This window comes from Nuphar pumila, chromosome 5, assembly GCF_984573655.1.
Source record: "Nuphar pumila chromosome 5, dmNupPumi1.hap1.1, whole genome shotgun sequence".
NCBI classification, from domain to species: domain Eukaryota; kingdom Viridiplantae; phylum Streptophyta; class Magnoliopsida; order Nymphaeales; family Nymphaeaceae; genus Nuphar; species Nuphar pumila.
The window spans coordinates 12,143,630-12,160,301 of NC_143253.1; positions in this window are offsets into that span (position 1 = coordinate 12,143,630).

Consider the following 16,672-nt stretch of genomic DNA (forward strand, 5'->3'; position numbering starts at 1 on the left):
ACAAAGTATGTCGTAGGGGAACAAGCTCCCTCCTTCAAGTCATGCACCGCGGTTGGTGCCATCTGCTTCGTGGTAGGCCCTGACTTCGGTCAGATAGCGACTTTTCATCAAGAATGTTGGCTCCTACATCAACTTCGTTGTCTCCTTTCACTGCCCCAAATACTTTTTTGCTTCACCCAAGTAATTGACATTGTGGCAAAGGATCTTGTTAAGATGCTTCTCGGTTCGTTGTGTTGTCGGGGCCCTCTATAGGATAAGAGCGTGTTGTAACATGCTATGTTTCAGATCTCCTTCGTTTGCAAGGAACGATTTCAGGTTGCACATGCATAACAATGGGTATACCTTGATGTTTGGGGGCAGGTCCAGCTTGTATGCTCGGTTGCCCACTTTTCGGTGATGGTGAATGGTTTCTCGTACTTTCTGATCAGTCCATGGTGTTGTACATGAAAAATGCATGTGCCATCCAGGTGGAGTTTCACCAACATCTGGTCCCCAACACGAAACTCAGTAGGACGATGGTGCTTGTCCACCCACTTCTTTATCATCTTAGCCGCTTTGTGCAGAAACACCTTTGCCAGCTCGGTCTGCTCATGACAATATTGAACAAACCGATAGGCAAAGAATGTCCTTCCCTTCTTCCGTGCGGTTAGAGCATACAGGGTCAGCGACTGCTGTTCCATGGCTATGTCGAATAGGTTGTGGCCTAAAGACTTTCTCTTCTGAAGATTGTAGCAACATTGGGCCACGTCCAAAAGCTTTACTCAGTCCTTTTGATTGGCGCTAACAAAGTGCCTGAAGTATTGCTCCGATAGTCCATTGATGTGCTTTGTCTTTTCATCGGTCTGTGGGTAGAAACTTGTTGAAAATAATAGATCGAAGTCGAGTAGCTGAAACACTTCATGCCAGAATTTGCCCATGAAGCGAGCATTGTGATCGCTCATAATGCTTCTTGGTACACCCCAATGCTTCACCATATGCTTGATGAACAACTCTGTCATCTTCTTTGCAGGGCACTCTTTGGAAGCTGGGATGAAGGTGGTGTATTTAGAGAAATGGTCCACCATCATCAGGATGGAGCTGAAGTCATCTACCTTTGGCAAGCTAACAATGAAATCCATAAAAATGCTTTTCGATAGACATTTTGGGATAGGTAAAGGCTCAAGGAGGCTGATAGTCTTCTGGTTGATCCCCTTGTCTTGTTGGCAGACGAGGCACGTTTTTACATACCCCTCTACATCATCTCTCATTTATGGCCGATAGTAACCATGCTCAAGGAGTGCTAAAGTCCTCTCCTAACCTGAATGACATGCTCATAAAGTATCATGGCACTCCTGAAGCAATTCATGGTGAAGGCTTTCCCATCACGGTACAAAGATGCATCCCCCTTTAGTCACGAGGAGGTCATCCTATAGCCAGAATTGCTGAGTCTTTCCTGCCTGTATCAGAGAGACAAGGTATTGCGTTGTTGTGTCCTGCTACATTCTTTCATGGATGTGGTCCAACAATGCACCCTCCAAGCGAATTTCAAAAGGCTCTGCCCGCACAGCCGCCAGTTCTGCTTTGCAACTCAAGGCGTTAACAACAATGTTAGTGTTCCCCACCTTATACTACAAAGTGAAGTCGAATTCAGACAGAAACATGTCATCAAGCTTGCTTGGGTGTCGGCTTCTTTTGCGTCTGGAAATAGCTCATGGCGATGTTGTCCATCTTGACAATGAACTGGGCACCCAGAAGATAGTGTCGCCAGATCTTGAGGCAGTATACGATGGTCATCATTTCACTCTTATGCACTGTGTAGCATATCTCTGCATCCTTTAGCTTCCGACTCTCATAGACAATTGGATGGCCTTTCTGTCTAATAACTCCACCGATGGCAAAGTTTGAGGTTTCTATATAAACTTCAAAGGGTCTGGAGTGGTCTGGTAGCCGCATCACTAGTTCTCTTACCAGGGCTTTCTTCAAGCCATCAAAGGTGTCCTGACAAGCTCATATCCAGAGTCATACCTGATTCTTCTTTAGCAAATTCATGAAGGGTGCAACAATAAGGGAGTAGACTTCGATGAATCACCGATAATAGTTGGTCAAGCCAAGGATTGACCACAACTCTAACACTTTGGTTGGCAGATTTCATTCCTGGATGGCTCTTATATTGTGTTCGTCCATGCACAGCAAACCACGCCTCACAACGTAGCCAAGAAAGTTGATCTCTTCCTGGTCAAAGATACACTTCTCTCGCTTGACATAGATGTTATTCTTCTTTAACACCTAAAATATTGTTTGCAAGTGCCCGACATGTTACTCCATGCTGCTACTATAAATAATGATATCGTCGAGATAGACTACCATGAAATTGTCTAAGTAAGGGTAGAAGATCTTGTTCATCAACATCGTAAATGTTAGTGAAGTATTAGTCAACCCGAATGGCATCATTAAGAATTCATAGGCACCATAGCAAGTGACATAAGTCATTTTGGGCTTGTCACCATCATCAATCATCACTTATTAGTAACCCAATCATAGGTCTAGATTTGAAAAGATACGAGCATTGCCTAGCTGATCGAACAAGTCTGCTATTAGTGGCAACAAATACTTGTTTTTTATCGTGAGTTTGTTTAACGTACGGTAGTCCACACATAACCATTTTGGAGCCATCGTGCTTTACCTGTAAGAGTATTGGGGTACCAAAGGGTGCTTTAGAAGGACGAATAATGCCTGCCTCCAACATCTCATCCTGCTGCCTGCGCAGCTCCTTCAATTCAGTCGGCTCAATACAATAAGGGACCATGGCAGGGGGCTTTGCTCTAGGGGTCAACTATAACTTATAGTCGACCTCATGTCTTGACAGCATATACTTCGGCAGTTTTGGGGGCATCACTCCTCAAAACTCTGCCAAAAGTGGGGTAAGGGTCGGTGGCGCTGCTGCTTCTACCTTTTCTTCTTCTGTGCGCACAACTACTAAGAATGACTAATCTTCACACTTGACACCCGTTGTCAATTGCAGAGCAGATAGCATTGAAGACTTGCCTCTAAGAGTAAGACATTGCATCATGTGTGAAAAGTTTGGCTTCATGATTGTCAATGAGTTGAACTTCGACAACAACATCACATTCTAACTGTAAAGAAACTCCTTGCCCAAAATCATTATGAAGTCGTCCATATACACCACTAAGAAGTTGGCTTTGTCGGCCCAACTACCAATTTTGATAGTCACATCTCTTGCTTCACTAAGGATTGGATTGCCTTAGAGTTCACCATCTTGATAGTCCTCTGCTTTGGCCCAAGCTTCAAACCCAACCGCTCTCTTTCTTAACGCGAGACAAAGTTATGCATGACTCTGGAGTCTATTATTGCGATAGTAGACTTCTCATTTGCAATGACTTTCAGATACATGAGCTCTTTGCTAACCGACATACTCTCGGTTGCGCAACTTCTAACTGTGTTGATCATCTGCATGACTCTCATCCTTGGTTGCACAACCTCAACGTCACTACTTTTCGCATTCACTGCATTGGTCTGCCCGTCGTTCTTCACGAGGAGCTTTGGACATTGCCTGAAAATATGTCTCTCGCCACAGAACCAACAAGTCACAATTGGCCATTTATTGTCGTTATTGTTGCACTTTTTATAATTCTGTTTCTTGTCAAAATGGTGTTGGGTTGACGACTCACCTTTATTATTGCATCGATCTGCTTTCTTGCCTCCATAGTCTGGCTTTTTCTCAACCTTAGTCGATGGAGTGAAGGACTTGTATTGTGTATCTACTAGTCGCTCGACCATCACATACACATCTTTCAAAGTCTGGGGATTACTCATTTTTACTTCGGACTATGCCAAAGGTTGTAGTTTCACAATAAACCAGTTGAGTTTGTCTTCATCTGTCATATTTGGTACGTCTAACATGTGCTTCTGAAACAAACTGATGTATTCTTGTAAGGCTCCAGTGTGCTTGAGTTCTGCCATGATTCTATAAGCTTAGCGTTGTGCATTCCTTGGTATAAGGTAGTTTTGTAGCTCACTTTTAAATGCTTCAAAGGTATCAATCACGCAATAGCCCCTTTCTATGTCGATACACTTTTTTCCTCACCAGGCTATAACGTCTCTCTAGAGTAGACTTGTTGTCGCCTTCACCGTGAGGACTTTAGCCAATACATTCTAAATGTTCAAGTAGTCTTCCACCTAAAACAGAAAGTTTTCTATGACCTTGTTATCCCTAAAACCATTGAATTTAGCTAGCCTTGACACATCTATCTTTGATGGTCTATCGCCATTTCTGCCATTGAGGGTAATTATCTACTGCAGAGTATGATTTTTTAATTGAAGCATCTCAACTTTAGTCTGCAGGGTAGAGACTGTTGTAGTCAACAAAGTAACATATCCCATCAGTATATTTACCTGCTCTCGCAGTCTCGTCCTCTCATCGTCCAGTTCTCTAAATGACTCAACTACGTGTAAAATTGCTTTCTCGTGTGAAGTCACATTAGCCACTAGTCTGTTGATTGTCGCAACCATCTGTTCATGGCTCCGAGATGAACCCATCTCCTCAACCACAGCAACTGCCTTTCCTTTGGTGCTCCACAAGTTGTAACAATGTGCCACAATGTCTTGCTCACAAATCGTGGCTTGTTGGTGCGTCTCTCGACACCGACTCTTAAGTCTCTTCCCTAGCTCAAGAACGGGCTCTTGTACCACTTGTCGCAGGCCTACTTCTTCAATAAGCTAGCACAGCGTGATGGTTCTTCCTTACCGTTAAAAGCTTTTAGATCGCTCACTTGTAGCAATACAAACTTTGATAACTGAAAGTGCAAGAAAGCGAGATAATAGAAAGAGAGAAATCACAATCACTCGAAAGCAATCACAACGAGGGTGAACATAATAAAGTTTTTCGCATTTAGATTCATTCACATTTTTGGTCGAAGGCTCGTTACAGTTCAGATCTATGGGTCGAACTTTCAGGGTATTTTTCAACCTGAACCAAAGTACATGGGTAGCCTTGCAAGTGACTCGACACTTTATATTAAGACTCAACCAAAGCAAAATAGACTCTAGACACAAATATACAAAGTAGGTCGTAGGGAAACACTTACATTGCATCATATTAATTGTTGCTCTGTTAATTGAACTTGGAAAAAGGGATCTCAAACTTGGAAGGCTATTTCATAAGTCTTTTTCATTCTTCTTGTGAATTTATGGTGTGTGTGAAAGGCAAGGACTCATATAAATGGGTGTTAGCACCATATGAAAATTTTTCGGTTAAGTCTTGCCATTAAGCTTGTGATGAAGATGGCATGGACTGGTTACTTAAGGGATTGATCTGGGGTAAGGGTCCTTCTCCTCGTGCTCAGATTTTGGCATGGTTGCTTTTGGCTGGTCAGGTCAACACTCTTGACTGGGTTCAAAAATGGGGCTTCCAGCTTGCTAATAGACAGTGAATCAGAGTTCAAATTCAACCTGATGCACTGTCATGTCTAAGATCGTTACTGTTGGGGCCTTCATTTATTAAAATTTCTAAGAAATGAAAATGGGCTTGGCATTGTTGGTTGATTTGGGCATGGTGCAAGCTTGACTCTCCTATGGTTATTCATCACATTCAGCTCCATGTGTTTTTTGGGGTCTGGAGCTCAGAAGATATCTCTTGGTTAGGTTGTCCATTGCTGGGGCCATATGCCAAGTTGCCCCTCATGGATGCCGCTTTATTATAAATTGTTTGTATCATATGATATCGTCTATTCAGATTTTATGATTAATAATATTCTTTGCTTCTTCTCTCTCTCTCTCTCTCTCTCTCTCTCTCTCTCTCTCTCTCTCTCTATATATATATATATATATATATATATATATATATATATATATATATATATATATATATATATATATATATATATATATATATATATATATATATATATATATATATGGACAAACAAAGTTATTTTCATTTTAAGGTAAAAAAAATATATAGATTCATAAAGTTACTTTTTTGAAAAAGGCTTTCAATTTTTTCAATTCTCTTGAAGTTCAAAAGACTTATAATGCCCAAAACAATAACCATATATTTTCAAAAAATATTATTTTTTAAAGATATTTTAATCATTTTAATAATATTAAATTCATCTAATGTTAAAGATAACTAGTTTAATGTTAAATTAACTATATATATATATATGAAAAAATGTTTGGTAATGTTACAATGATATCATGTCACCTCTAAAAGTGATAGACGCACGTTGTTTTATTCCAATCTAACCTCATAGATGTCTTCAGCATATTCAAAATAGTATAAATCAACTTTTAAATCATGTTTTATTTATGAAAAATAGGATTTTGTGACTTTATAGGGTATTGCACGCTGTAAGTCATCGTTTTTGATACATATATACATCATAATCAGGCGATTCAAAATCCAATTCCTATTAAGAAAAGCATGTAGATCACATTGGTAAGTTGGCTTCATGCAACAAAAAATGGAAAAAAAAAGCATTTGTACCTCATGTTACCATTTTCTATTGAAAGGCAAACTGGGGTTAGGCAGACCTCTACTTTGTACAACTATACCGTTGGGATTTGAACTTGCAACGTGCCAACAGAAAGTACACTAGCTTATCATACAAAATAAGCGGAGCTCCCATTGGTACCTCATGTAATCATTACTAAATGTTATATATATATATATATATAATGAGTATGTGTTTTGTGCCTATCATCAGTGGATAGGAGTTTTCAGGTTATTTTCTATATTGTTTAAGTATTGAATATTTTTTAAAATTATATACTGTTGATTTTGGAATTTCATAAAAACCTAACTTGGTGTTGAAATCAGAGGATCCAAAAAATCAATTTTCATGAAATCAGCTATGTAGATCACATCTATACAGTCAGATTTAAAAAAAAATAAAACAATCTTTTCAAAGCTCGGTAGGCACTTTTATATATATATATAGAGAGAGAGAGAGTAAAATGAGTAGGTGCTAAACCCATTTGGTGCTAAATAGGTTTTTTCAGGCTTTTTCATTTTACTTTTGAATTATGACCGTACAAATGTGATATATGTGCTTGATTTTATAGGGATCAGCTCTTGAAGCTTTTGATTCTAACATATGAGTAGGTTTTTATAAAGTTCAAAAAAATCAACGGTCAAAAATCTTTATAAAATTTTAAAGCTCTAAATATTATTTTTTCATCAAAAACACATGATTCAGGGGTGAATTAAATTTACCACGCCTAATACATTTATAGGGTCAGAGGACCTGGTTTAGCAATAAATGGGTTTAGCATGAACCCATTTCTCTCTCTCTCTCTCTCTCTCTCTATATATATATATATATATATATATATATATATAGAGAGAGAGAGAGAGAGAGAGAGATCGTTCACTGATACACGCTACCACCACCGCTACTTATAAAAGGTGGTGTATCGCTGGCATCTGACCTGTATACAGGATTTTCAAGTGAACCAAAAATCAACGGCTATGAATACATCTGTGTAAAAACATGATCTATATGCGCCGATTCTTACTAAATCAAGCATGCCATACAGATCTACGAGGTTGGATCGAGTCAAAACAATTTATTTTTCAAAAAAAAAAAAAATCAAACTCGCTTCTGTGTGTTCTACCCGCGTGGTTGTGACATGGTGGGCCCATGAGCTGATGTATAAAGAGTTAGTGCTCGTTCAAGGGGCCCACCTCTCTTACATAAAAAAAACACTGCATTGGCGTGCTAAGGACGAGTCTGTTGAAGTAGACACGTCCTCGATGCATCGAACTTCTGTGGGGCCCTTGTTTTCACGTACCAAAAAGCCTTTAAAGCGGTCAATAAATGGCAACGGCTTAGTGGGTCCGACGGGATTTTGACAGACCACTACGGTCAGTTCATATTGAGCGTAACCCATCAATGCCCAACGGTGACAGTGGGGTCCACCCCACATCTCCTTTTTTTTTTCCGACAGAGAAAGCTACCAGTTATACAACCATACCATTTGGGGTTCGAACTTGCAACGTCCTGAACTCAAGGTGACGTGTACTAACTGCTCCTGCCAGACAAGAGTAGCCACCCGTTGGTAGGGTCCACCCACATCTCGATCAAACGAGATGTGCGATGTATTTAATATGACCTGTTCTGCCTTCGACTGCACTACAGGCTCCCCAAGCCCCCATCTTTTATGACTTTAACGGTTGTCTTTTACTCTAGTGGGTTGATCCGTTGCGGATCCATCGGAGGCGTTCGATTCGTGAACAGCCATGGACATCTATTTATTTGTTTTTTGCAACAGTGTCCAAGGTGTCTTGTCCTCTCTTTTTCTAAAAGAAAGGGCCGAACTCACCCCAACACTAAAAAGTGTCTCAAAGGGGCACTTTTTCAAAGGTGTCCCGCTCGTCTACCCATCCGGCATTTGCATGGGCGTGGGGAGCACAGATGGCGGACACCACCGTCCATGCAATCAAACGCCTTATGGTTTCTTTCTTCTAAAGTTTATTGCAGTGTTGTAATTACGAGAATAACCCTCATTATGTAAAGTATGATCCTACTTGTCAAGCATGGCACTGGTATGGTGTTTCTCTCATAGTTATTGGTGTTAAAGTTATGGGTCCAGGTTTGGGTCTGGATCCAATTGCAGTACCAAATGTGGCGCATAAGTTGAAAAGTCCTGATAAGGGGTGACTCATCAAATGTGGCGCCACCTAAGAAGAAGACACCTGCGTTAAATGTGGTGCCACCTCCAGATAATCGCAAAGCCTCACCAATTGAGACGCCACCTAGGAGGATTTCTGATATATAGAGCCTCATCTGTTCAAATACTTCCCCATCTGTAACCATTCTCTTGATTAAGTAGGAGTCCTCAATTGTAGAGGTCGACTCCTACATTAGATGTAATGTGCTATAAGAGTGTGTGAAACTATAAGGATGGTAAATGGAGCCCATGGAGCCCCACCCTGCCTCGCCCCATTTGGACCGGGGATGAAGGTTAAAATCCAAACCCATGCAGGGATGGAGGCGGGAATGAGGTCTGGATTTTGAGACGGGCGGGGGTGGAGATCTTGTCCCCCACCCCGGTCCACTGCCATCTTTATGTGAAACTATATACTTATGAAGTTTTATGAAAAGATTGCTTCCTATAAGTGGAAAACTTGATTTTGTTAAGATAAAATTGAATCTTTTGAATATATGATTCAAATACGGGGAACGAAATGTTTAATGAAAACATGCATTTAAGTAAAAAAAAAAAAAACAATGTTTTATTCGGTTTTTTATGTTATTTCCCACTCTCTTCAGTTATTGCTTCTTATACTTTACAAATGCTTCATGCTTACCATTTTTTAAACATTAGCTTCTTCACTTTTGGCATATTTTGTTTAGCACCATTTGTTACTCTCTTTTTTTGTTTTTTGTTTTTATTTGGAAGTCTAGCTTGGGTTAAGCGGAGCCATAAGAACAACAGCTGCCTCATGTGGCAGAGGGATTCGATCCTGGGCCTTCAGCTTGACACAGGACCCTGCTTACCACATGGGATACCACCTAGGTGGTGCACCATTTGTTAATCTGGTAACTATGGTTTCATCAATAAAAGCTTACTACAATTCTTATGGGCATTTAAAACTAATTGACATTCGTTTTCTAAGTTGTGTATTTTTTTTATTAAGAAAATCCAAGATACAGTTCAGTCTATTGTTGTCAGTAAATCAATAGGATTCTGACCTGAATCGATTATTTTTAATAAATGTAAAAATAGCTTAAATTTTAATTTTTTTAATATTATTTTAATGGCTTTAACACATCACTTTTTGATTGACACATAATATTTTTTATCACTTTTTGGCCAATTCAAAATGATTCACTTGAGAGCCGATTCTCCCGAATTGAATCGTTGGCCAACTTTGGTTGAATCAGATACCCTCTGCTCTTCATGGGTTAAGTGCAAGTAAAAGCCTTCGAGGGATGGCAACCTTTTGCTTTTGTTTTGTTTTCTTCTTCATCCATTTATTTTCATGGCAACCCAAGTGACATCATTTGTTTTCTTCTTCTACAATTAATATCTATAAATCGTTAATTTATTGGCAAGGAACCCCCTAACTTTGGTCAGTATGTATACCAAGAATTCATAATTGAATAAAATACAAAAAAAAGAAGGCCCTGATGGCTGTGTTTGGAAACTCACCGTTCGAAAGTGCTAGATGGGAGTTGCAGATCTCCAGCGCCCCAAACCTGTTTGGGAGACAAGAAAACAAGGGAAAAGTAGGGGTGCACAATGAGCCGAGGGCTTCGGCTCGATCGGCTCTAGCTCGTCCGAGGAAATAAAACAAACCAAGCTTGAACAAGGGCTTAGGCTTGGTTCATATAAATGAGCCGAACAGGTAATCAAGCTTGGTTGAGCCCGATTAAGCTTGGATACAGTAGTTACATAGGGTGCTAAATTTTAAATATGTAAATAATTTGTTCAATAAATGAACACGAAAGGACGTTCATGCTAACGTGAAAGGCATTCAGCCTTGTTGGGGAAGGTACTAAGTATGATTCCCTCTACACTTTTTGAATTAGTGATGTTCAGCTCGAGCTCAAACCTAGCTTGAACATCTAAAATTTTTAACGAGCCGTGGGAAGCCAAGCCATGCTCTTGTGTGCAGCCTTAGGAAAAAGAGAAACTGACATAGGAAAAAGGAGAGAATTGGCATAACAGTTTGGAGTCCTAGAGTTACCGAAAACTTCTTAGATAGGTGGGAAGCTTATTTTTCGAAAGTTCACTTCGGAAGCGTGATACTCTACTCTTTTGAAACTTAATGAGAACCTGGCTTCTTCTATGCTTTTCTCACGCATCTTTATTCTTCTTATATGTTCTCTTACTCAAATTTTTATGTTTTTTATGTGTTTTCTTTCACTCTTCTCACTAACTTTCATGTGCTTTCTCTAAATTGGTAGTCATCATTTTTAGATTTTGTTAAAAATTTAATTCTTACACTAAAAAAATCTTGAAATTTAATATTAGCTATTTTTATTTTAGCTTTTATTTGTGTTTCATTTTGATTTTCATTCAATTTATATATATATATATATATTCCTTGCTTCCCGCTTCTTATATATTTTAAAATGCATCACTTCTCGCTTTCACTTCCCATATTGTTTTTCGCTTTCGCTTCTTAGTCTGGCAACCTTGTTACGAACACCATGGGGACCATGATTTATCGCCGTTTTGTGGAATCCTTAGCATCTAAACCTGTTTTGGGGATGAGAAAAAAAGGAAACAGGGGAAATGGCACAACATACACTTGTTTCCTTCTCGGCGGTCACCCTGATTTCTCTAGTGACCCCTCCAGCTATCGCCTTTAAAGTGTATCATTAGTAAATCCTAGATACAGTCAACTTCAGAAGTCCATCCCCAGCATTATGAGATTGATCTGGTAGGTGCTCTCAAACAAGCAAGTGGGAGTTACCAAATCCATGCATTTGTGATTTCATACCATATATCTGGCTTCCAAACAGAGCCCGATTTATCACAGAAAGGTTGTTCTCCAGTGCAGTGAGCAATCTTACATTGGAAGTTGGATTTTCAATTTGGTCTGGGTTCAAAACGTCAAGATAGCATATCCATTGTTCCTCCCATATATAGTGTTGATCAGTGTGCTCATGAACCTGCAGGACATGGTCCAGATCTCCTCTATCTTATGATTTGGGCCTATAATGATTCTGTCGCGGGCATAAAATTCCATTCAGTAGAGCTTCACACTGCATATGCCCCATTTCCAAAGCTCGGTTCAGGATAAATCCATTAATTTTAAAAAAGAAAAGAGTGAAAAAATGAATATTTTCTACTAGGGATCATGGTACACTTGATGGTAGACAATATTGACCCCCTTTTTTTAGGGCAACTAAAGTGTTATGCTGGCATAGAATTCTACTAAGGAGTACGGTAGAAATGCTCGCCTTAATATTAGTGGTTGGGTATTGGGATTAAGGTCTATATATCCTAAACCCCATCTCATTAGGTTAATGGGCCTGCTTCTCCTGATCTTAAGATCTGAATGTTGGGATAAACCACCTTAAGTGGTGGTGGTTACCAACGATGTGGATAACATCCTCATGAAAGATGCTCCTTCCAATAAACTCGCACAGAATCAAGGGGAACAGTTACGCAAACTGTTTTCACTTCGTGCCTATAAAAAGGGTATCATGAGCAACCCCCAAACGATATATATAGAAAAATACAGTGAAAAATAGAAAGAAATAAAACATCAGAGTTTTACCTTCATTCAGTGTTTTTCATCCGATGAGGGAATAGGTCCTGCTCATCGACTGCATACGACAGCCTGTGCTCGTGGAGAGCCACAGTCTGGCTGGGGGGAAGCTTTCCTCTACTCCATTCACCACCAGCGGCTTCCTCTGCCCCGGTTGCCACCGCCAACCATCAAAATTGGTTCACCGATGGCCGCATCACGTACACCTTCCTGCTATTTTTCTGTTTGTGCGCAGGTTGAACCCAACATTGGGTTATGGGCCCACACTTCCAATGTTGCACCTATGCTTGTCAGACCAGAGTTTTTTCGACAAGATTGTCGACTGACGTCTACCCGACAAAAAGCCCCTTTATTGTCGACCTTCACGGGGTCGACCCTTTTATTTTAAGGGCTGAAAGGGGGTTTTGCATCTAGCGGGTCCAGGCCGGCAATCCATCGCCCTTCTTTTTGGTGATGTCGATTGTGATGCCGTTCTCTTCCCGAAAACGCAAAAAAAAAAAAATGACTTACCTCCATTTTTTGGGCATTCTGTCGGGAAGGACGTCGTCGGCTCCTTATCCTCTTCCTACTTCTCCGTCAGGGCGCTATAGAGATGTCGGGGCGGTCGCCGCCGACTGTCGAGTCATCGAACCTCTGCAATGGGTCGGTCGCGTGCGCCAAGGTCGTTGACAATCGTTTGATTGTCGGACCGCAGGAGCCGACGGTGATGATATGCATTAGGGGAGAGAAAAGGGAAGAGGCAAAATAGGGTTTCAAAAACCTTATCTCATATTTCAGGTTTTCTTTTTTTAAACCGTCTTCAGGTCGAGTCCAAGTTTGGGGCAAAGAGAAGGACCATTGGCGCAATTTCTAAAAGAAGAAGGCATTGCACCTAAGTATACCATGCTTGGTAGTGCCTACCAGAATGGTGTAGCTGAAAGAAAAAATCGTACGCTTAAAAAAATGGTTAGAGCCATGTTGAATTATTCAACACTTCCCATTAAGTTGTGGGGTGAAGTCATAAGGACTGTTGTGCATATTTTATATAAGGTACCTATAAATCTGTGCCTAAAACTTCCTACGAGTTGTGGACAGGTAGAAAACCATCATTGTCTTATTTGCACATATAGGGATGTCCTGTAGAGGCTAAGTTGTATAACCCTCACATTAAAGTCTTTGATCCAAGAACAACCAATGGATATTTCATTGGTTATTTAAAGAGATCAAAATGATACAGGTTTTATTGCCCATCTCATTCACCACAAATTATTGAAATGGATAAGACAAAATTCCTAAAAGAAGGTTCAGTAGGATTAAGTTCAAAACCTTGGTTTTGAGAAAGTACATGATCCACTTTTACCATATGTTAAATAAAACACCGAAAGATACCACATTATTATTTCTAATGGTGATGTGGTTGATCACCCGGTTGTTGTTGCACAAATCCAAAGTGAACCTATTGTGGATAATGCAGAAGAGCATGAACATGATGATCAGGTTCAATTTGAGCTTGAAGAATGACCTGTTTGGAGATCCACAAGAATTAGAAGATCTGCATACATCCTGATTATGTGGTGTACCTTCAGGAGCCTGGTGATTTCATAGATATAGATGATGACCCATTGACTTTTATAAAAGCAATTGAAAGCAAACAATCTTCGTTGCACTGGATAAAAGCCATGGAAGAAGAGTTGGACTCTATGACTAAGAATCAAGTGTAAGATCTTGTCGAGTTACCTATATATGGGAGTAAAACTCGTAGGGTGTAAATGGGTCTTTAAGACCAAGAAAGACTCCAAAGGTAACATAGAAAGATATAAAGCAGTATTGGTTGCTAAATGATTCACTCAGATAGAGGGCATTGACTATAATGAGACATTTTCTCTTGTCTCAATTAAAGAGTCAATGAGAATAATTTTGACCCTCATAGTTCATTATGACTTGGAGCTACATCAGATGGATGTGAAAACAATATTTCTCAACGGGGATATGAATGAAGATGTATACATAGAACAACCTCTTGGTTTCTCTAAAAATGATCATTTGGTTTGCAAGCTTAATAAATCAATATATGGACTTAAACAGGCCTCCCGACAGTGGTATATTAAAAATTTTCAAGTCATTGCGACTTTCGGGTTTACAGAAAACATTATTGATCAATGTATATACCTTAAGAAAAGTGAGAGTAAGTTTATTATATTGATGTTGTATATGGATAACATTTTGCTTGCAACCAACAATATAAAGTTGTTTTCATAAACAAAACAGTTTCTTGCATCGCATTTTGATATGAAAGATATGGGTGAGGCTGCTTATGTACTTGACATTGAGATCTATCGAGACAAAACAAAAAGTTTTTTAGGCCTTTCTCAAAGATCCTACATAAATAAGATGTTAAAGCGATATGGGATGGAAAATTGTTCTCCTAGTTTAACAACCATATCAAAAGGTGACAAGCTGAGCCTAAAAGATTGTCCACAGGACGATATTGACAAAGCACAGATGAATACTTATCCATATGCATCAGTTGTTGGCAGCTTGCAATACGCGCAGACTTGTTCTCGTTCAGATATCTCTTTAATAGTAGGGGTGCTTGGTAGATTTCAGTCTAACCCAGGCATACCTCATTGGAAGACTGCAAAGAAAGTCTTGCAGTATTTATAAGGGACAAAAGACTATATGTTGACGTATCATAAAGTTGATCACCTCAAGGTCATTGGCTACTCAGATACTGGGTACATCTTCTTACTTACTGGGGGCGCGATCCCTTGGAGGAGTGGGAAGTAGATGACCACTACTGCTCACACCATGAAGGCAAAAATCATAGCATTGTACAAGACTACGTCGCAGGCCATATGGTTGAAGAACTTTATATCATAGTTAAATGTGGTTGATTCCATTGAGAAGTCACTAAAGGTCTACTATGATAATGAAGCTGTAGTGTCATTTTTGAACAACAACAAAAGTACTACATCATGCAAACATATGAAGTTGAAGTATTTTGTTGTTAAAGAAATGACATAGAATCATCTAGTGCATATTGTCAATATTGGTACCAAAGAGATGATTGTTGATCCTCTTACTAAAGAGCTAGCACCGAGATTATATTCCGAACATGTATTGAGAATGAGCTTGTTAAACACTTTTTGACATATACATATGAATAAAGTGATCACATTCAGTTTATTGATTCTCGTTATTACTTGTTTGTTGTTAATTTCATAAGGATTAGAGATTCAACTAACGATCTATAGAATAGATTATAAAGGCCAATATATTTATCAAGTCATTCCCATAAAGTTTTCTGGTTAAGGGTTTATCGTCAGAACAAGTGGGAAAATGTTGGGATAAACCACCGCAAGTGGTGGTGGTTACCCATGATGTGGATAACATCCCCACGAAAGATACTCCTTCCGATAAACTTGCACAAAATCAGGGGGAACAGTTATGCAAACCGTTTCCACTCTGTGCCTATAAAAGGGGTATCATGAGCGACCCCCAAACGACATATACAAAAAATAAAATGAAAAACAAAAGGAAATAAAACATCAGAGTTTTACCTTCATTCAGTGTTTTTCATCCAGTGAGGGAACAAGTCTTGCTCAGAGCCACAATCCAACTGAGGAGAAGCTTTCCTCTGCTCCATCCACCACCAACGGCTTCCCCTGCTCCGATCGCCACCGCCAGCCACCGATCCTGGTTCACCAATGGCGGCATCAGGTACGCCTTCCTGCTGTTTTTTTGTTTGTGCGCAGGCTGAACCCAACACTGAACCCTTTTTCTTAAGGGCTATTTGATAATCTGATAACAATTCCTCTTTGAAAAAGATTTTAGGTTCTTTGTGAGAAACATAAAGGTAGCTGAAAGAGAGTTTTATTGAAACACTTCTTTTGAAAAAAAAAAGGCGTGCAACCCACACTTTGAGACTTCTTTTTATCAGAAACTTTATTCTCTATGTTAAGTCTGGTATAAAAGGCACGACTCTCTCTCTCTCTCTCTCTCTCTCTATATATATATATATATATTAGTTGCTGCAACTATACATTTTTCTGAGTAAATATGAAAACCAACATTTGGAAGCACACAATCACCGTTTGGGAAGAGGGTGTTTCTCTGGTGCAGGCAGATTCCTAAGGCGGACTGGCTAAAATGTGGGAGCCATCTTTTCTGATTCGAATATGTAGATTCCATTGGACATCTAGAATGCAGCCACGCAACAACCAATGAAAAGAGAGGAACAAGTAGTTTATTTTGTTTAATCTTAATTGTTTTCAATAGCCAAACTGCAGGATGGCTCCTGATGGGATTTCAACCAAGAGGCTTTTGAATGGTGCCTAACCAAGTCAACTTATTTAAACCCACATCAAGAAGTTTACCATCTCAAAAGGATCCATTACACTTGGAAGGAAATTAAAGCTCGAGTATGATGGTACTGATGGATTAAACCACAATCACTGTTCAAGAGTT